The 22,206-nt window shown below is 41.2% G+C and overlaps 1 protein-coding gene across 2 annotated transcripts in view; it reads left to right on the top strand.

The window, feature by feature from the left end:
- LOC115136716 (cell adhesion molecule 1-like) overlaps nt 1–22,206 on the top strand; it is a 206,329-nt gene that overhangs the window by 104,252 nt on the left and 79,871 nt on the right. The window lies entirely within an intron of this gene.

Here is a 22,206-nt window from a genome sequence, read left to right as displayed (position 1 = left end):
TACACTAGATTAACTGACTGTATAGTACCACAGTGCTAGCTACACTAGATTAACTGACTGTATAGTACCACAGTGCTCGCTACACTAGATTAACTGACTGTATAGTACCACAGTGCTAGCTACACTAGATTGACTGACTGTATAGTACCACAGTGCTAGCTACACTAGATTAACTGACTGTATAGTACCACAGTGCTGCGCTACACTAGATTAACTGACTGTATAGTACCACAGTGCTCGCTACACTAGATTAACTGACTGTATAGTACCACAGTGCTAGCTACACTAGATTAACTGACTGTATAGTACCACAGTGCTAGCTACACTAGATTAACTGACTGTATAGTACCACAGTGCTAGCTACACTAGATTAACTGACTGTATAGTACCACAGTGCTCGCTACACTAGATTAACTGACTGTATAGTACCACAGTGCTCGCTACACTAGATTAACTGACTGTATAGTACCACAGTGCTAGCTACACTAGATTAACTGACTGTATAGTACCACAGTGCTAGCTACACACTGAGATTAACTGACTGTATAGTACCACAGTGCTCGCTACACTAGATTAACTGACTGTATAGTACCACAGTGCTAGCTACACTAGATTAACTGACTGTATAGTACCACAGTGCTAGCTACACTAGATTAACTGACTGTATAGTACCACAGTGCTAGCTACACTAGATTAACTGACTGTATAGTACCACAGTGCTCGCTACACTAGATTAACTGACTGTATAGTACCACAGTGCTAGCTACACTAGATTAACTGACTGTATAGTACCACAGTGCTCGCTACACTAGATTAACTGACTGTATAGTACCACAGTGCTAGCTACACTAGATTAACTGACTGTATAGTACCACAGTGCTAGCTACACTAGATTAACTGACTGTATAGTACCACAGTGCTAGCTACACTAGATTAACTGACTGTATAGTACCACAGTGCTAGCTACACTAGATTAACTGACTGTATAGTACCACAGTGCTAGCTACACTAGATTAACTGACTGTATAGTACCACAGTGCTAGCTACACTAGATTAACTGACTGTATAGTACCACAGTGCTAGCTACACTAGATTAACTGACTGTATAGTACCACACACACTGAGTATAGTACCACAGTGCTCGCTACACTAGATTAACTGACTGTATAGTACCACAGTGCTAGCTACACTAGATTAACTGACTGTATAGTACCACAGTGCTAGCTACACTAGATTAACTGACTGTATAGTACCACAGTGCTAGCTACACTAGATTAACTGACTGTATAGTACCACAGTGCTAGCTACACTAGATTAACTGACTGTATAGTACCACAGTGCTCGCTACACTAGATTAACTGACTGTATAGTACCACAGTGCTAGCTACACTAGATTAACTGACTGTATAGTACCACAGTGCTCGCTACACTAGATTAACTGACTGTATAGTACCACAGTGCTAGCTACACTAGATTGACTGACTGTATAGTACCACAGTGCTCGCTACACTAGATTAACTGACTGTATAGTACCACAGTGCTAGCTACACTAGATTAACTGACTGTATAGTACCACAGTGCTCGCTACACTAGATTAACTGACTGTATAGTACCACAGTGCTCGCTACACTAGATTAACTGACTGTATAGTACCACAGTGCTAGCTACACTAGATTAACTGACTGTATAGTACCACAGTGCTAGCTACACTAGATTAACTGACTGTATAGTACCACAGTGCTAGCTACACTAGATTAACTGACTGTATAGTACCACAGTGCTCGCTACACTAGATTAACTGACTGTATAGTACCACAGTGCTCGCTACACTAGATTAACTGACTGCTACCACAGTGCTGCTAGCTACACTAGATTAACTGACTGTATAGTACCACAGTGCTAGCTACACTAGATTAACTGACTGTATAGTACCACAGTGCTAGCTACACTAGATTAACTGACTGTATAGTACCACAGTGCTAGCTACACTAGATTAACTGACTGTATAGTACCACAGTGCTAGCTACACTAGATTAACTGACTGTATAGTACCACAGTGACTGTATAGTAGCTACACTAGATTAACTGACTGTATAGTACCACAGTGCTAGCTACACTAGATTAACTGACTGTATAGTCACCACAGTGACTAGCTACACTAGATTAACTGACTGTATAGTACCACAGTACACTAGATTAACCACAGTACCACTAGCTACACTAGATTAACTGACTGTATAGTACCACAGTGCTAGCTACACTAGATTAACTGACTGTATAGTACCACAGTGCTAGCTACACTAGATTAACTGACTGTATAGTACCACAGTGCTAGCTACACTAGATTAACTGACTGTATAGTACCACAGTGCTAGCTACACTAGATTAACTGACTGTATAGTACCACAGTGCTAGCTACACTAGATTAACTGACTGTATAGTACCACAGTGCTAGCTACACTAGATTAACTGACTGTATAGTACCACAGTGCTAGCTACACTAGATTAACTGACTGTATAGTACCACAGTGCTAGCTACACTAGATTAACTGACTGTATAGTACCACAGTGCTAGCTACACTAGATTAACTGACTGTATAGTACCACAGTGCTCGCTACACTAGATTAACTGACTGTATAGTACCACAGTGCTAGCTACACTAGATTGACTGACTGTATAGTACCACAGTGCTCGCTACACTAGATTAACTGACTGTATAGTACCACAGTGCTCGCTACACTAGATTAACTGACTGTATAGTACCACAGTGCTCGCTACACTAGATTAACTGACTGTATAGTACCACAGTGCTCGCTACACTAGATTAACTGACTGTATAGTACCACAGTGCTCGCTACACTAGATTAACTGACTGTATAGTACCACAGTGCTCGCTACACTAGATTAACTGACTGTATAGTACCACAGTGCTGTATAGTACCACAGTGCTACACTAGATTAACTGACTGTATAGTACCACAGTGCTGCTACACTAGATTAACTGACTGTATAGTACCACAGTGCTAGCTACACTAGATTAACTGACTGTATAGTACCACAGTGCTCGCTACACTAGATTAACTGACTGTATAGTACCACAGTGCTAGCTACACTAGATTAACTGACTGTATAGTACCACAGTGCTAGCTACACTAGATTAACTGACTGTATAGTACCACAGTGCTCGCTACACTAGATTAACTGACTGTATAGTACCACAGTGCTAGCTACACTAGATTAACTGACTGTATAGTACCACAGTGCTAGCTACACTAGATTAACTGACTGTATAGTACCACAGTGCTCGCTACACTAGATTAACTGACTGTATAGTACCACAGTGCTAGCTACACTAGATTAACTGACTGTATAGTACCACAGTGCTAGCTACACTAGATTAACTGACTGTATAGTACCACAGTGCTCGCTACACTAGATTAACTGACTGTATAGTACCACAGTGCTCGCTACACTAGATTAACTGACTGTATAGTACCACAGTGCTCGCTACACTAGATTAACTGACTGTATAGTACCACAGTGCTAGCTACACTAGATTAACTGACTGTATAGTACCACAGTGCTAGCTACACTAGATTAACTGACTGTATAGTACCACAGTGCTAGCTACACTAGATTAACTGACTGTATAGTACCACAGTGCTAGCTACACTAGATTAACTGACTGTATAGTACCACAGTGCTAGCTACACTAGATTAACTGACTGTATAGTACCACAGTGCTAGCTACACTAGATTAACTGACTGTATAGTACCACAGTGCTAGCTACACTAGATTAACTGACTGTATAGTACCACAGTGCTAGCTACACTAGATTAACTGACTGTATAGTACCACAGTGCTAGCTACACTAGATTAACTGACTGTATAGTACCACAGTGCTAGCTACACTAGATTAACTGACTGTATAGTACCACAGTGCTAGCTACACTAGATTAACTGACTGTATAGTACCACAGTGCTAGCTACACTAGATTGACTGACTGTATAGTACCACAGTGCTAGCTACACTAGATTAACTGACTGTATAGTACCACAGTGCTCGCTACACTAGATTAACTGACTGTATAGTACCACAGTGCTACACTAGATTAACACTAGATTAACTGATTAACTGTATAGTACCACAGTGCTAGCTACACTAGATTAACTGACTGTATAGTACCACAGTGCTCGCTACACTAGATTGACTGACTGTATAGTACCACAGTGCTAGCTACACTAGATTGACTGACTGTATAGTACCACAGTGCTAGCTACACTAGATTAACTGACTGTATAGTACCACAGTGCTAGCTACACTAGATTAACTGACTGTATAGTACCACAGTGCTCGCTACACTAGATTAACTGACTGTATAGTACCACAGTGCTAGCTACACTAGATTAACTGACTGTATAGTACCACAGTGCTAGCTACACTAGATTAACTGACTGTATAGTACCACAGTGCTAGCTACACTAGATTAACTGACTGTATAGTACCACAGTGCTAGCTACACTAGATTAACTGACTGTATAGTACCACAGTGCTCGCTACACTAGATTAACTGACTGTATAGTACCACAGTGCTAGCTACACTAGATTAACTGACTGTATAGTACCACAGTGCTCGCTACACTAGATTAACTGACTGTATAGTACCACAGTGCTAGCTACACTAGATTAACTGACTGTATAGTACCACAGTGCTAGCTACACTAGATTAACTGACTGTATAGTACCACAGTGCTAGCTACACTAGATTAACTGACTGTATAGTACCACAGTGCTAGCTACACTAGATTAACTGACTGTATAGTACCACAGTGCTCGCTACACTAGATTAACTGACTGTATAGTACCACAGTGCTAGCTACACTAGATTAACTGACTGTATAGTACCACAGTGCTCGCTACACTAGATTAACTGACTGTATAGTACCACAGTGCTCGCTACACTAGATTAACTGACTGTATAGTACCACAGTGCTCGCTACACTAGATTGACTGACTGTATAGTACCACAGTGCTAGCTACACTAGATTAACTGACTGTATAGTACCACAGTGCTAGCTACACTAGATTAACTGACTGTATAGTACCACAGTGCTAGCTACACTAGATTAACTGACTGTATAGTACCACAGTGCTAGCTACACTAGATTAACTGACTGTATAGTACCACAGTGCTAGCTACACTAGATTAACTGACTGTATAGTACCACAGTGCTCGCTACACTAGATTAACTGACTGTATAGTACCACAGTGCTAGCTACACTAGATTAACTGACTGTATAGTACCACAGTGCTAGCTACACTAGATTAACTGACTGTATAGTACCACAGTGCTAGCTACACTAGATTAACTGACTGTATAGTACCACAGTGCTAGCTACACTAGATTAACTGACTGTATAGTACCACAGTGCTAGCTACACTAGATTAACTGACTGTATAGTACCACAGTGCTAGCTACACTAGATTAACTGACTGTATAGTACCACAGTGCTAGCTACACTAGATTAACTGACTGTATAGTACCACAGTGCTAGCTACACTAGATTAACTGACTGTATAGTACCACAGTGCTAGCTACACTAGATTGACTGACTGTATAGTACCACAGTGCTCGCTACACTAGATTAACTGACTGTATAGTACCACAGTGCTAGCTACACTAGATTGACTGACTGTATAGTACCACAGTACCTACACTAGATTGACTGACTGTATAGTACCACAGTGCTCGCTACACTAGATTAACTGACTGTATAGTACCACAGTGCTCGCTACACTAGATTAACTGACTGTATAGTACCACAGTGCTCGCTACACTAGATTAACTGACTGTATAGTACCACAGTGCTCGCTACACTAGATTAACTGACTGTATAGTACCACAGTGCTACGCACACACTAGATTGACTGACTGTATAGTACCACAGTGCTCGCTACACTAGATTAACTGACTGTATAGTACCACAGTGCTCGCTACACTAGATTAACTGACTGTATAGTACCACAGTGCTCGCTACACTAGATTGACTGACTGTATAGTACCACAGTGCTCGCTACACTAGATTAACTGACTGTATAGTACCACAGTGCTAGCTACACTAGATTAACTGACTGTATAGTACCACAGTGCTAGCTACACTAGATTAACTGACTGTATAGTACCACAGTGCTCGCTACACTAGATTAACTGACTGTATAGTACCACAGTGCTAGCTACACTAGATTAACTGACTGTATAGTACCACAGTGCTAGCTACACTAGATTAACTGACTGTATAGTACCACAGTGCTCGCTACACTAGATTAACTGACTGTATAGTACCACAGTGCTCGCTACACTAGATTGACTGACTGTATAGTACCACAGTGCTCGCTACACTAGATTAACTGACTGTATAGTACCACAGTGCTCGCTACACTAGATTAACTGACTGTATAGTACCACAGTGCTGACGCTACACTAGATTAACTGACTGTATAGTACCACAGTGCTAGCTACACTAGATTAACTGACTGTATAGTACCACAGTGCTAGCTACACTAGATTAACTGACTGTATAGTACCACAGTGCTAGCTACACTAGATTAACTGACTGTATAGTACCACAGTGCTAGCTACACTAGATTAACTGACTGTATAGTACCACAGTGCTAGCTACACTAGATTAACTGACTGTATAGTACCACAGTGCTCGCTACACTAGATTAACTGACTGTATAGTACCACAGTGCTAGCTACACTAGATTAACTGACTGTATAGTACCACAGTGCTAGCTACACTAGATTAACTGACTGTATAGTACCACAGTGCTAGCTACACTAGATTAACTGACTGTATAGTACCACAGTGCTCGCTACACTAGATTAACTGACTGTATAGTACCACAGTGCTAGCTACACTAGATTAACTGACTGTATAGTACCACAGTGCTAGCTACACTAGATTAACTGACTGTATAGTACCACAGTGCTAGCTACACTAGATTAACTGACTGTATAGTACCACAGTGCTAGCTACACTAGATTAACTGACTGTATAGTACCACAGTGCTCGCTACACTAGATTAACTGACTGTATAGTACCACAGTGCTCGCTACACTAGATTAACTGACTGTATAGTACCACAGTGCTAGCTACACTAGATTAACTGACTGTATAGTACCACAGTGCTCGCTACACTAGATTAACTGACTGTATAGTACCACAGTGCTCGCTACACTAGATTGACTGACTGTATAGTACCACAGTGCTAGCTACACTAGATTAACTGACTGTATAGTACCACAGTGCTAGCTACACTAGATTAACTGACTGTATAGTACCACAGTGCTCGCTACACTAGATTAACTGACTGTATAGTACCACAGTGCTAGCTACACTAGATTAACTGACTGTATAGTACCACAGTGCTAGCTACACTAGATTAACTGACTGTATAGTACCACAGTGCTCGCTACACTAGATTGACTGACTGTATAGTACCACAGTGCTCGCTACACTAGATTGACTGACTGTATAGTACCACAGTGCTCGCTACACTAGATTAACTGACTGTATAGTACCACAGTGCTCGCTACACTAGATTAACTGACTGTATAGTACCACAGTGCTCGCTACACTAGATTAACTGACTGTATAGTACCACAGTGCTCGCTACACTAGATTAACTGACTGTATAGTACCACAGTGCTAGCTACACTAGATTAACTGACTGTATAGTACCACAGTGCTAGCTACACTAGATTAACTGACTGTATAGTACCACAGTGCTAGCTACACTAGATTAACTGACTGTATAGTACCACAGTGCTAGCTACACTAGATTAACTGACTGTATAGTACCACAGTGCTAGCTACACTAGATTAACTGACTGTATAGTACCACAGTGCTCGCTACACTAGATTAACTGACTGTATAGTACCACAGTGCTAGCTACACTAGATTAACTGACTGTATAGTACCACAGTGCTAGCTACACTAGATTAACTGACTGTATAGTACCACAGTGCTAGCTACACTAGATTAACTGACTGTATAGTACCACAGTGCTCGCTACACTAGATTAACTGACTGTATAGTACCACAGTGCTAGCTACACTAGATTAACTGACTGTATAGTACCACAGTGCTCGCTACACTAGATTAACTGACTGTATAGTACCACAGTGCTAGCTACACTAGATTAACTGACTGTATAGTACCACAGTGCTAGCTACACTAGATTAACTGACTGTATAGTACCACAGTGCTCGCTACACTAGATTAACTGACTGTATAGTACCACAGTGCTCGCTACACTAGATTAACTGACTGTATAGTACCACAGTGCTCGCTACACTAGATTAACTGACTGTATAGTACCACAGTGCTCGCTACACTAGATTAACTGACTGTATAGTACCACAGTGCTAGCTACACTAGATTGACTGACTGTATAGTACCACAGTGCTAGCTACACTAGATTAACTGACTGTATAGTACCACAGTGCTAGCTACACTAGATTAACTGACTGTATAGTACCACAGTGCTGCTACACTAGATTAACTGACTGTATAGTACCACAGTGCTAGCTACACTAGATTAACTGACTGTATAGTACCACAGTGCTAGCTACACTAGATTAACTGACTGTATAGTACCACAGTGCTAGCTACACTAGATTAACTGACTGTATAGTACCACAGTGCTAGCTACACTAGATTAACTGACTGTATAGTACCACAGTGCTCGCTACACTAGATTAACTGACTGTATAGTACCACAGTGCTAGCTACACTAGATTAACTGACTGTATAGTACCACAGTGCTAGCTACACTAGATTAACTGACTGTATAGTACCACAGTGCTCGCTACACTAGATTGACTGACTGTATAGTACCACAGTGCTCGCTACACTAGATTGACTGACTGTATAGTACCACAGTGCTCGCTACACTAGATTAACTGACTGTATAGTACCACAGTGCTCGCTACACTAGATTGACTGACTGTATAGTACCACAGTGCTCGCTACACTAGATTGACTGACTGTATAGTACCACAGTGCTCGCTACACTAGATTGACTGACTGTATAGTACCACAGTGCTAGCTACACTAGATTAACTGACTGTATAGTACCACAGTGCTAGCTACACTAGATTAACTGACTGTATAGTACCACAGTGCTCGCTACACTAGATTAACTGACTGTATAGTACCACAGTGCTAGCTACACTAGATTACCACAGTGCTAGCTACACTAGATTAACTGACTGTATAGTACCACAGTGCTAGCTACACTAGATTAACTGACTGTATAGTACCACAGTGCTAGCTACACTAGATTAACTGACTGTATAGTACCACAGTGCTAGCTACACTAGATTAACTGACTGTATAGTACCACAGTGCTAGCTACACTAGATTAACTGACTGTATAGTACCACAGTGCTCGCTACACTAGATTAACTGACTGTATAGTACCACAGTGCTAGCTACACTAGATTAACTGACTGTATAGTACCACAGTGCTAGCTACACTAGATTAACTGACTGTATAGTACCACAGTGCTAGCTACACTAGATTAACTGACTGTATAGTACCACAGTGCTAGCTACACTAGATTAACTGACTGTATAGTACCACAGTGCTAGCTACACTAGATTAACTGACTGTATAGTACCACAGTGCTAGCTACACTAGATTAACTGACTGTATAGTACCACAGTGCTCGCTACACTAGATTAACTGACTGTATAGTACCACAGTGCTCGCTACACTAGATTGACTGACTGTATTGTACCACAGTGCTCGCTACACTAGATTAACTGACTGTATAGTACCACAGTGCTAACTACACTAGATTGACTGACTGTATAGTACCACAGTGCTCGCTACACTAGATTGACTGACTGTATAGTACCACAGTGCTCGCTACACTAGATTGACTGACTGTATAGTACCACAGTGCTCGCTACACTAGATTAACTGACTGTATTGTACCACAGTGCTCGCTACACTAGATTAACTGACTGTATAGTACCACAGTGCTCGCTACACTAGATTAACTGACTGTATAGTACCACAGTGCTAGCTACACTAGATTAACTGACTGTATAGTACCACAGTGCTCGCTACACTAGATTAACTGACTGTATAGTACCACAGTGCTAGCTACACTAGATTAACTGACTGTATAGTACCACAGTGCTAGCTACACTAGATTAACTGACTGTATAGTACCACAGTGTTAGCTACACTAGATTGACTGACTGTATAGTACCACAGTGCTACCACAGTGCTAGCACTAGATTAACTGACTGTATAGTACCACAGTGCTCGCTACACTAGATTAACTGACTGTATAGTACCACAGTGCTAGCTACACTAGATTAACTGACTGTATAGTACCACAGTGCTCGCTACACTAGATTGACTGACTGTATAGTACCACAGTGCTAGCTACACTAGATTGACTGACTGTATAGTACCACAGTGCTAGCTACACTAGATTAACTGACTGTATAGTACCACAGTGCTAGCTACACTAGATTAACTGACTGTATAGTACCACAGTGCTAGCTACACTAGATTAACTGACTGTATAGTACCACAGTGCTAGCTACACTAGATTAACTGACTGTATAGTACCACAGTGCTCGCTACACTAGATTAACTGACTGTATAGTACCACAGTGCTAGCTACACTAGATTGACTGACTGTATAGTACCACAGTGCTCGCTACACTAGATTAACTGACTGTATAGTACCACAGTGCTAGCTACACTAGATTGACTGACTGTATAGTACCACAGTGCTCGCTACACTAGATTAACTGACTGTATAGTACCACAGCTACACTAGATTAACTGACTGTATAGTACCACAGTGCTAGCTACACTAGATTAACTGACTGTATAGTACCACAGTGCTAGCTACACTAGATTAACTGACTGTATAGTACCACAGTGCTAGCTACACTAGATTAACTGACTGTATAGTACCACAGTGCTACACTAGATTAACTGACTGTATAGTACCACAGTGCTACACTAGATTGACTGACTGTATAGTACCACAGTGCTCGCTACACTAGATTAACTGACTGTATAGTACCACAGTGCTCGCTACACTAGATTAACTGACTGTATAGTACCACAGTGCTCGCTACACTAGATTAACTGACTGTATAGTACCACAGTGCTAGCTACACTAGATTAACTGACTGTATAGTACCACAGTGCTCGCTACACTAGATTAACTGACTGTATAGTACCACAGTGCTAGCTACACTAGATTAACTGACTGTATAGTACCACAGTGCTAGCTACACTAGATTAACTGACTGTATAGTACCACAGTGTTAGCTACACTAGATTGACTGACTGTATAGTACCACAGTGCTAGCTACACTAGATTAACTGACTGTATAGTACCACAGTGCTAGCTACACTAGATTAACTGACTGTATAGTACCACAGTGCTAGCTACACTAGATTAACTGACTGTATAGTACCACAGTGCTAGCTACACTAGATTAACTGACTGTATAGTACCACAGTGCTAGCTACACTAGATTAACTGACTGTATAGTACCACAGTGCTAGCTACACTAGATTAACTGACTGTATAGTACCACAGTGCTAGCTACACTAGATTAACTGACTGTATAGTACCACAGTGCTAGCTACACTAGATTAACTGACTGTATAGTACCACAGTGCTCGCTACACTAGATTAACTGACTGTATAGTACCACAGTGCTAGCTACACTAGATTGACTGACTGTATAGTACCACAGTGCTCGCTACACTAGATTAACTGACTGTATAGTACCACAGTGCTAGCTACACTAGATTGACTGACTGTATAGTACCACAGTGCTCGCTACACTAGATTAACTGACTGTATAGTACCACAGTGCTCGCTACACTAGATTAACTGACTGTATAGTACCACAGTGCTCGCTACACTAGATTAACTGACTGTATTGTACCACAGTGCTCGCTACACTAGATTAACTGACTGTATAGTACCACAGTGCTCGCTACACTAGATTGACTGACTGTATAGTACCACAGTGCTCGCTACACTAGATTGACTGACTGTATAGTACCACAGTGCTCGCTACACTAGATTAACTGACTGTATAGTACCACAGTGCTCGCTACACTAGATTAACTGACTGTATAGTACCACAGTGCTAGCTACACTAGATTAACTGACTGTATAGTACCACAGTGCTCGCTACACTAGATTGACTGACTGTATAGTACCACAGTGCTAGCTACACTAGATTAACTGACTGTATAGTACCACAGTGCTAGCTACACTAGATTAACTGACTGTATAGTACCACAGTGCTCGCTACACTAGATTAACTGACTGTATAGTACCACAGTGCTAGCTACACTAGATTAACTGACTGTATAGTACCACAGTGCTAGCTACACTAGATTAACTGACTGTATAGTACCACAGTGCTAGCTACACTAGATTAACTGACTGTATAGTACCACAGTGCTCGCTACACTAGATTAACTGACTGTATAGTACCACAGTGCTAGCTACACTAGATTAACTGACTGTATAGTACCACAGTGCTAGCTACACTAGATTAACTGACTGTATAGTACCACAGTGCTCGCTACACTAGATTAACTGACTGTATAGTACCACAGTGCTAGCTACACTAGATTAACTGACTGTATTGTACCACAGTGCTCGCTACACTAGATTAACTGACTGTATAGTACCACAGTGCTAGCTACACTAGATTGACTGACTGTATAGTACCACAGTGCTCGCTACACTAGATTGACTGACTGTATAGTACCACAGTGCTCGCTACACTAGATTGACTGACTGTATAGTACCACAGTGCTCGCTACACTAGATTAACTGACTGTATTGTACCACAGTGCTCGCTACACTAGATTAACTGACTGTATAGTACCACAGTGCTCGCTACACTAGATTAACTGACTGTATAGTACCACAGTGCTAGCTACACTAGATTAACTGACTGTATAGTACCACAGTGCTAGCTACACTAGATTAACTGACTGTATAGTACCACAGTGCTAGCTACACTAGATTAACTGACTGTATAGTACCACAGTGCTAGCTACACTAGATTAACTGACTGTATAGTACCACAGTGTTAGCTACACTAGATTGACTGACTGTATAGTACCACAGTGCTCGCTACACTAGATTAACTGACTGTATAGTACCACAGTGCTAGCTACACTAGATTAACTGACTGTATAGTACCACAGTGCTAGCTACACTAGATTAACTGACTGTATAGTACCACAGTGCTCGCTACACTAGATTAACTGACTGTATAGTACCACAGTGCTCGCTACACTAGATTAACTGACTGTATAGTACCACAGTGCTCGCTACACTAGATTGACTGACTGTATAGTACCACAGTGCTCGCTACACTAGATTGACTGACTGTATAGTACCACAGTGCTAGCTACACTAGATTAACTGACTGTATAGTACCACAGTGCTAGCTACACTAGATTAACTGACTGTATAGTACCACAGTGCTCGCTACACTAGATTAACTGACTGTATAGTACCACAGTGCTAGCTACACTAGATTAACTGACTGTATAGTACCACAGTGCTAGCTACACTAGATTAACTGACTGTATAGTACCACAGTGCTAGCTACACTAGATTGACTGACTGTATAGTACCACAGTGCTCGCTACACTAGATTAACTGACTGTATAGTACCACAGTGCTAGCTACACTAGATTAACTGACTGTATAGTACCACAGTGCTCGCTACACTAGATTAACTGACTGTATAGTACCACAGTGCTAGCTACACTAGATTAACTGACTGTATAGTACCACAGTGCTCGCTACACTAGATTAACTGACTGTATAGTACCACAGTGCTAGCTACACTAGATTAACTGACTGTATAGTACCACAGTGCTAGCTACACTAGATTAACTGACTGTATAGTACCACAGTGTTAGCTACACTAGATTGACTGACTGTATAGTAGTACCACAGATTAACTGACTGTATAGTACCGCTACACTAGATTAACTGACTGTATAGTACCACAGTGCTCGCTACACTAGATTAACTGACTGTATAGTACCACAGTGCTAGCTACACTAGATTAACTGACTGTATAGTACCACAGTGCTCGCTACACTAGATTGACTGACTGTATAGTACCACAGTGCTCGCTACACTAGATTAACTGACTGTATAGTACCACAGTGCTAGCTACACTAGATTAACTGACTGTATAGTACCACAGTGCTCGCTACACTAGATTAACTGACTGTATAGTACCACAGTGCTAGCTACACTAGATTAACTGACTGTATAGTACCACAGTGCTAGCTACACTAGATTAACTGACTGTATAGTACCACAGTGCTAGCTACACTAGATTAACTGACTGTATAGTACCACAGTGCTAGCTACACTAGATTACCACAACTGACTGTATAGTACCACAGTGCTAGCTACACTAGATTAACTGACTGTATAGTACCACAGTGCTAGCTACACTAGATTAACTGACTGTATAGTACCACAGTGCTAGCTACACTAGATTAACTGACTGTATAGTACCACAGTGCTAGCTACACTAGATTAACTGACTGTATAGTACCACAGTGCTAGCTACACTAGATTAACTGACTGTATAGTACCACAGTGCTAGCTACACTAGATTAACTGACTGTATAGTACCACAGTGCTAGCTACACTAGATTGACTGACTGTATAGTACCACAGTGCTAGTACCACAGTGCTACACTAGATTAACTGACTGTATAGTACCACAGTGCTAGCTACACTAGATTGACTGACTGTATAGTACCACAGTGCTCGCTACACTAGATTAACTGACTGTATAGTACCACAGTGCTCGCTACACTAGATTAACTGACTGTATAGTACCACAGTGCTCGCTACACTAGATTAACTGACTGTATAGTACCACAGTGCACTAGATTAACTGACTGTATAGTACCACAGTGCTCGCTACACTAGATTAACTGACTGTATAGTACCACAGTGCTCGCTACACTAGATTGACTGACTGTATAGTACCACAGTGCTCGCTACACTAGATTGACTGACTGTATAGTACCACAGTGCTCGATTACACTAGATTAACTGACTGTATAGTACCACAGTGCTCGCTACACTAGATTAACTGACTGTATAGTACCACAGTGCTCGCTACACTAGATTAACTGACTGTATAGTACCACAGTGCTAGCTACACTAGATTAACTGACTGTATAGTACCACAGTGCTAGCTACACTAGATTAACTGACTGTATAGTACCACAGTGCTAGCTACACTAGATTAACTGACTGTATAGTACCACAGTGCTAGCTACACTAGATTAACTGACTGTATAGTACCACAGTGCTAGCTACACTAGATTAACTGACTGTATAGTACCACAGTGCTAGCTACACTAGATTAACTGACTGTATAGTACCACAGTGCTAGCTACACTAGATTAACTGACTGTATAGTACCACAGTGCTAGCTACACTAGATTGACTGACTGTATAGTACCACAGTGCTCGCTACACTAGATTAACTGACTGTATAGTACCACAGTGCTCGCTACACTAGATTGACTGACTGTATAGTACCACAGTGCTCGCTACACTAGATTAACTGACTGTATAGTACCACAGTGCTCGCTACACTAGATTGACTGACTGTATAGTACCACAGTGCTCGCTACACTAGATTGACTGACTGTATAGTACCACAGTGCTAGCTACACTAGATTAACTGACTGTATAGTACCACAGTGCTAGCTACACTAGATTAACTGACTGTATAGTACCACAGTGCTCGCTACACTAGATTACTGACTAGATTAACTGACTGTATAGTACCACAGTGCTAGCTACACTAGATTAACTGACTGTATAGTACCACAGTGCTAGCTACACTAGATTAACTGACTGTATAGTACCACAGTGCTAGCTACACTAGATTAACTGACTGTATAGTACCACAGTGCTAGCTACACTAGATTAACTGACTGTATAGTACCACAGTGCTAGCTACACTAGATTAACTGACTGTATAGTACCACAGTGCTAGCTACACTAGATTAACTGACTGTATAGTACCACAGTGCTAGCTACACTAGATTAACTGACTGTATAGTACCACAGTGCTAGCTACACTAGATTAACTGACTGTATAGTACCACAGTGCTAGCTACACTAGATTAACTGACTGTATAGTACCACAGTGCTAGCTACACTAGATTAACTGACTGTATAGTACCACAGTGCTAGCTACACTAGATTAACTGACTGTATAGTACCACAGTGCTAGCTACACTAGATTAACTGACTGTATAGTACCACAGTGCTAGCTACACTAGATTAACTGACTGTATAGTACCACAGTGCTAGCTACACTAGATTAACTGACTGTATAGTACCACAGTGCTAGCTACACTAGATTAACTGACTGTATAGTACCACAGTGCTAGCTACACTAGATTAACTGACTGTATAGTACCACAGTGCTCGCTACACTAGATTAACTGACTGTATAGTACCACAGTGCTCGCTACACTAGATTGACTGACTGTATTGTACCACAGTGCTGCTACACTAGATTAACTGACTGTATAGTACCACAGTGCTAGCTACACTAGATTGACTGACTGTATAGTACCACAGTGCTCGCTACACTAGATTGACTGACTGTATAGTACCACAGTGCTCGCTACACTAGATTGACTGACTGTATAGTACCACAGTGCTCGCTACACTAGATTAACTGACTGTATAGTACCACAGTGCTCGCTACACTAGATTAACTGACTGTATAGTACCACAGTGCTCGCTACACTAGATTAACACTGTATAGTACCACAGTTAACTAGATTGACTGTATAGTACCACAGTGCTAGCTACACTAGATTAACTGACTGTATAGTACCACAGTGCTAGCTACACTAGATTAACTGACTAGTACCACATAGCTACACTAGATTAACTGACTGTATAGTGCTAGCTACTCGCTACACTAGATTAACTGACTGTATAGTACCACAGTGCTAGCTACACTAGATTAACTGACTGTATAGTACCACAGTGCTAGCTACACTAGATTAACTGACTGTATAGTACCACAGTGCTAGCTACACTAGATTAACTGACTGTATAGTACCACAGTGCTAGCTACACTAGATTAACTGACTGTATAGTACCACAGTGCTCGCTACACTAGATTAACTGACTGTATAGTACCACAGTGCTCGCTACACTAGATTAACTGACTGTATAGTACCACAGTGCTAGCTACACTAGATTAACTGACTGTATAGTACCACAGTGCTCGCTACACTAGATTAACTGACTGTATAGTACCACAGTGCTAGCTACACTAGATTAACTGACTGTATAGTACCACAGTGCTAGCTACACTAGATTAACTGACTGTATAGTACCACAGTGCTAGCTACACTAGATTAACTGACTGTATAGTACCACAGTGCTAGCTACACTAGATTAACTGACTGTATAGTACCACAGTGCTAGCTACACTAGATTAACTGACTGTATAGTACCACAGTGCTAGCTACACTAGATTGACTGACTGTATAGTACCACAGTGCTAGCTACACTAGATTAACTGACTGTATAGTACCACAGTGCTCGCTACACTAGATTAACTGACTGTATAGTACCACAGTGCTAGCTACACTAGATTAACTGACTGTATAGTACCACAGTGCTAGCTACACTAGATTAACTGACTGTATAGTACCACAGTGCTAGCTACACTAGATTAACTGACTGTATAGTACCACAGTGCTAGCTACACTAGATTAACTGACTGTATAGTACCACAGTGCTAGCTACACTAGATTAACTGACTGTATAGTACCACAGTGCTAGCTACACTAGATTAACTGACTGTATAGTACCACAGTGCTAGCTACACTAGATTGACTGACTGTATAGTACCACAGTGCTAGCTACACTAGATTAACTGACTGTATAGTACCACAGTGCTAGCTACACTAGATTAACTGACTGTATAGTACCACAGTGCTAGCTACACTAGATTAACTGACTGTATAGTACCACAGTGCTCGCTACACTAGATTAACTGACTGTATAGTACCACAGTGCTAGCTACACTAGATTAACTGACTGTATAGTACCACAGTGCTAGCTACACTAGATTAACTGACTGTATAGTACCACAGTGCTCGCTACACTAGATTGACTGACTGTATAGTACCACAGTGCTCGCTACACTAGATTGACTGACTGTATAGTACCACAGTGCTCGCTACACTAGATTGACTGACTGTATATACCACAGTGCTAGCTACACTAGATTAACTGACTGTATAGTACCACAGTGCTAGCTACACTAGATTAACTGACTGTATAGTACCACAGTGCTCGCTACACTAGATTAACTGACTGTATAGTACCACAGTGCTAGCTACACTAGATTAACTGACTGTATAGTACCACAGTGCTAGCTACACTAGATTAACTGACTGTATAGTACCACAGTGCTAGCTACACTAGATTAACTGACTGTATAGTACCACAGTGCTAGCTACACTAGATTAACTGACTGTATAGTACCACAGTGCTAGCTACACTAGATTAACTGACTGTATAGTACCACAGTGCTAGCTACACTAGATTAACTGACTGTATAGTACCACAGTGCTAGCTACACTAGATTAACTGACTGTATAGTACCACAGTGCTAGCTACACTAGATTAACTGACTGTATAGTACCACAGTGCTAGCTACACTAGATTAACTGACTGTATAGTACCACAGTGCTAGCTACACTAGATTAACTGACTGTATAGTACCACAGTGCTAGCTACACTAGATTAACTGACTGTATAGTACCACAGTGCTAGCTACACTAGATTAACTGACTGTATAGTACCACAGTGCTCGCTACACTAGATTAACTGACTGTATAGTACCACAGTGCTCGCTACACTAGATTGACTGACTGTATAGTACCACAGTGCTAGCTACACTAGATTAACTGACTGTATAGTACCACAGTGCTAGCTACACTAGATTGACTGACTGTATAGTACCACAGTGCTCGCTACACTAGATTGACTGACTGTATAGTACCACAGTGCTCGCTACACTAGATTGACTGACTGTATAGTACCACAGTGCTCGCTACACTAGATTAACTGACTGTATAGTACCACAGTGCTCGCTACACTAGATTAACTGACTGTATAGTACCACAGTGCTCGCTACACTAGATTAACTGACTGTATAGTACCACAGTGCTAGCTACACTAGATTAACTGACTGTATAGTACCACAGTGCTCGCTACACTAGATTAACTGACTGTATAGTACCACAGTGCTAGCTACACTAGATTAACTGACTGTATAGTACCACAGTGCTAGCTACACTAGATTAACTGACTGTATAGTACCACAGTGTTAGCTACACTAGATTGACTGACTGTATAGTACCACAGTGCTCGCTACACTAGATTAACTGACTGTATAGTACCACAGTGCTAGCTACACTAGATTAACTGACTGTATAGTACCACAGTGCTAGCTACACTAGATTAACTGACTGTATAGTACCACAGTGCTCGCTACACTAGATTAACTGACTGTATAGTACCACAGTGCTCGCTACACTAGATTAACTGACTGTATAGTACCACAGTGCTCGCTACACTAGATTAACTGACTGTATAGTACCACAGTGCTAGCTACACTAGATTAACTGACTGTATAGTACCACAGTGCTAGCTACACTAGATTAACTAGATTGACTGTATAGTACCACAGTGCTAGCTACACTAGATTAACTGACTGTATAGTACCACAGTGCTCGCTACACTAGATTAACTGACTGTATAGTACCACAGTGCTAGCTACACTAGATTAACTGACTGTATAGTACCACAGTGCTAGCTACACTAGATTAACTGACTGTATAGTACCACAGTGCTAGCTACACTAGATTGACTGACTGTATAGTACCACAGTGCTCGCTACACTAGATTAACTGACTGTACCACAGTAGTACCACAGTGCTCGCTACACTAGATTAACTGACTGTATAGTACCACAGTGCTCGCTACACTAGATTAACTGACTGTATAGTACCACAGTGCTAGCTACACTAGATTAACTGACTGTATAGTACCACAGTGCTAGCTACACTAGATTAACTGACTGTATAGTACCACAGTGCTAGCTACACTAGATTAACTGACTGTATAGTACCACAGTGCTAGCTACACTAGATTAACTGACTGTATAGTACCACAGTGTTAGCTACACTAGATTAACTGACTGTATAGTACCACAGTGCTCGCTACACTAGATTAACTGACTGTATAGTACCACAGTGCTCGCTACACTAGATTAACTGACTGTATAGTACCACAGTGCTAGCTACACTAGATTAACTGACTGTATAGTACCACAGTGCTAGCTACACTAGATTAACTGACTGTATAGTACCACAGTGCTCGCTACACTAGATTAACTGACTGTATAGTACCACAGTGCTAGCTACACTAGATTAACTGACTGTATAGTACCACAGTGCTAGCTACACTAGATTAACTGACTGTATAGTACCACAGTGCTAGCTACACTAGATTAACTGACTGTATAGTACCACAGTGCTAGCTACACTAGATTAACTGACTGTATAGTACCACAGTGCTAGCTACACTAGATTAACTGACTGTATAGTACCACAGTGCTAGCTACACTAGATTAACTGACTGTATAGTACCACAGTGCTAGCTACACTAGATTAACTGACTGTATAGTACCACAGTGCTAGCTACACTAGATTAACTGACTGTATAGTACCACAGTGCTAGCTACACTAGATTAACTGACTGTATAGTACCACAGTGCTAGCTACACTAGATTAACTGACTGTATAGTACCACAGTGCTCGCTACACTAGATTAACTGACTGTATAGTACCACAGTGCTAGCTACACTAGATTAACTGACTGTATAGTACCACAGTGCTAGATTACACTAGATTAACTGACTGTATAGTACCACAGTGCTCGCTACACTAGATTAACTGACTGTATAGTACCACAGTGCTAGCTACACTAGATTAACTGACTGTATAGTACCACAGTGCTCGCTACACTAGATTAACTGACTGTATAGTACCACAGTGCTCGCTACACTAGATTAACTGACTGTATAGTACCACAGTGCTAGCTACACTAGATTGACTGACTGTATAGTACCACAGTGCTAGCTACACTAGATTAACTGACTGTATAGTACCACAGTGCTAGCTACACTAGATTAACTGACTGTATAGTACCACAGTGCTCGCTACACTAGATTAACTGACTGTATAGTACCACAGTGCTAGCTACACTAGATTAACTGACTGTATAGTACCACAGTGCTAGCTACACTAGATTAACTGACTGTATAGTACCACAGTGCTCGCTACACTAGATTAACTGACTGTATAGTACCACAGTGCTAGCTACACTAGATTAACTGACTGTATAGTACCACAGTGCTAGCTACACTAGATTAACTGACTGTATAGTACCACAGTGCTCGCTACACTAGATTAACTGACTGTATAGTACCACAGTGCTCACTACACTAGATTAACTGACTGTATAGTACCACAGTGCTAGCTACACTAGATTAACTGACTGTATAGTACCACAGTGCTAGCTACACTAGATTAACTGACTGTATAGTACCACAGTGCTAGCTACACTAGATTAACTGACTGTATAGTACCACAGTGCTAGCTACACTAGATTAACTGACTGTATAGTACCACAGTGCTAGCTACACTAGATTAACTGACTGTATAGTACCACAGTGCTCGCTACACTAGATTAACTGACTGTATAGTACCACAGTGCTCGCTACACTAGATTGACTGACTGTATTGTACCACAGTGCCTGCTACACTAGATTAACTGACTGTATAGTACCACAGTGCTAGCTACACTAGATTGACTGACTGTATAGTACCACAGTGCTCGCTACACTAGATTGACTGACTGTATAGTACCACAGTGCTCGCTACACTAGATTGACTGACTGTATAGTACCACAGTGCTCGCTACACTAGATTAACTGACTGTATTGTACCACAGTGCTCG

Source organism: Oncorhynchus nerka, linkage group LG11 (assembly GCF_034236695.1).
Source record: "Oncorhynchus nerka isolate Pitt River linkage group LG11, Oner_Uvic_2.0, whole genome shotgun sequence".
In the NCBI taxonomy this organism is placed as follows: Eukaryota; Metazoa; Chordata; class Actinopteri; order Salmoniformes; family Salmonidae; genus Oncorhynchus; species Oncorhynchus nerka.
Note: the sequence above shows the minus strand (reverse complement) of the source record. Positions and strands in the feature narration are given on the sequence as shown.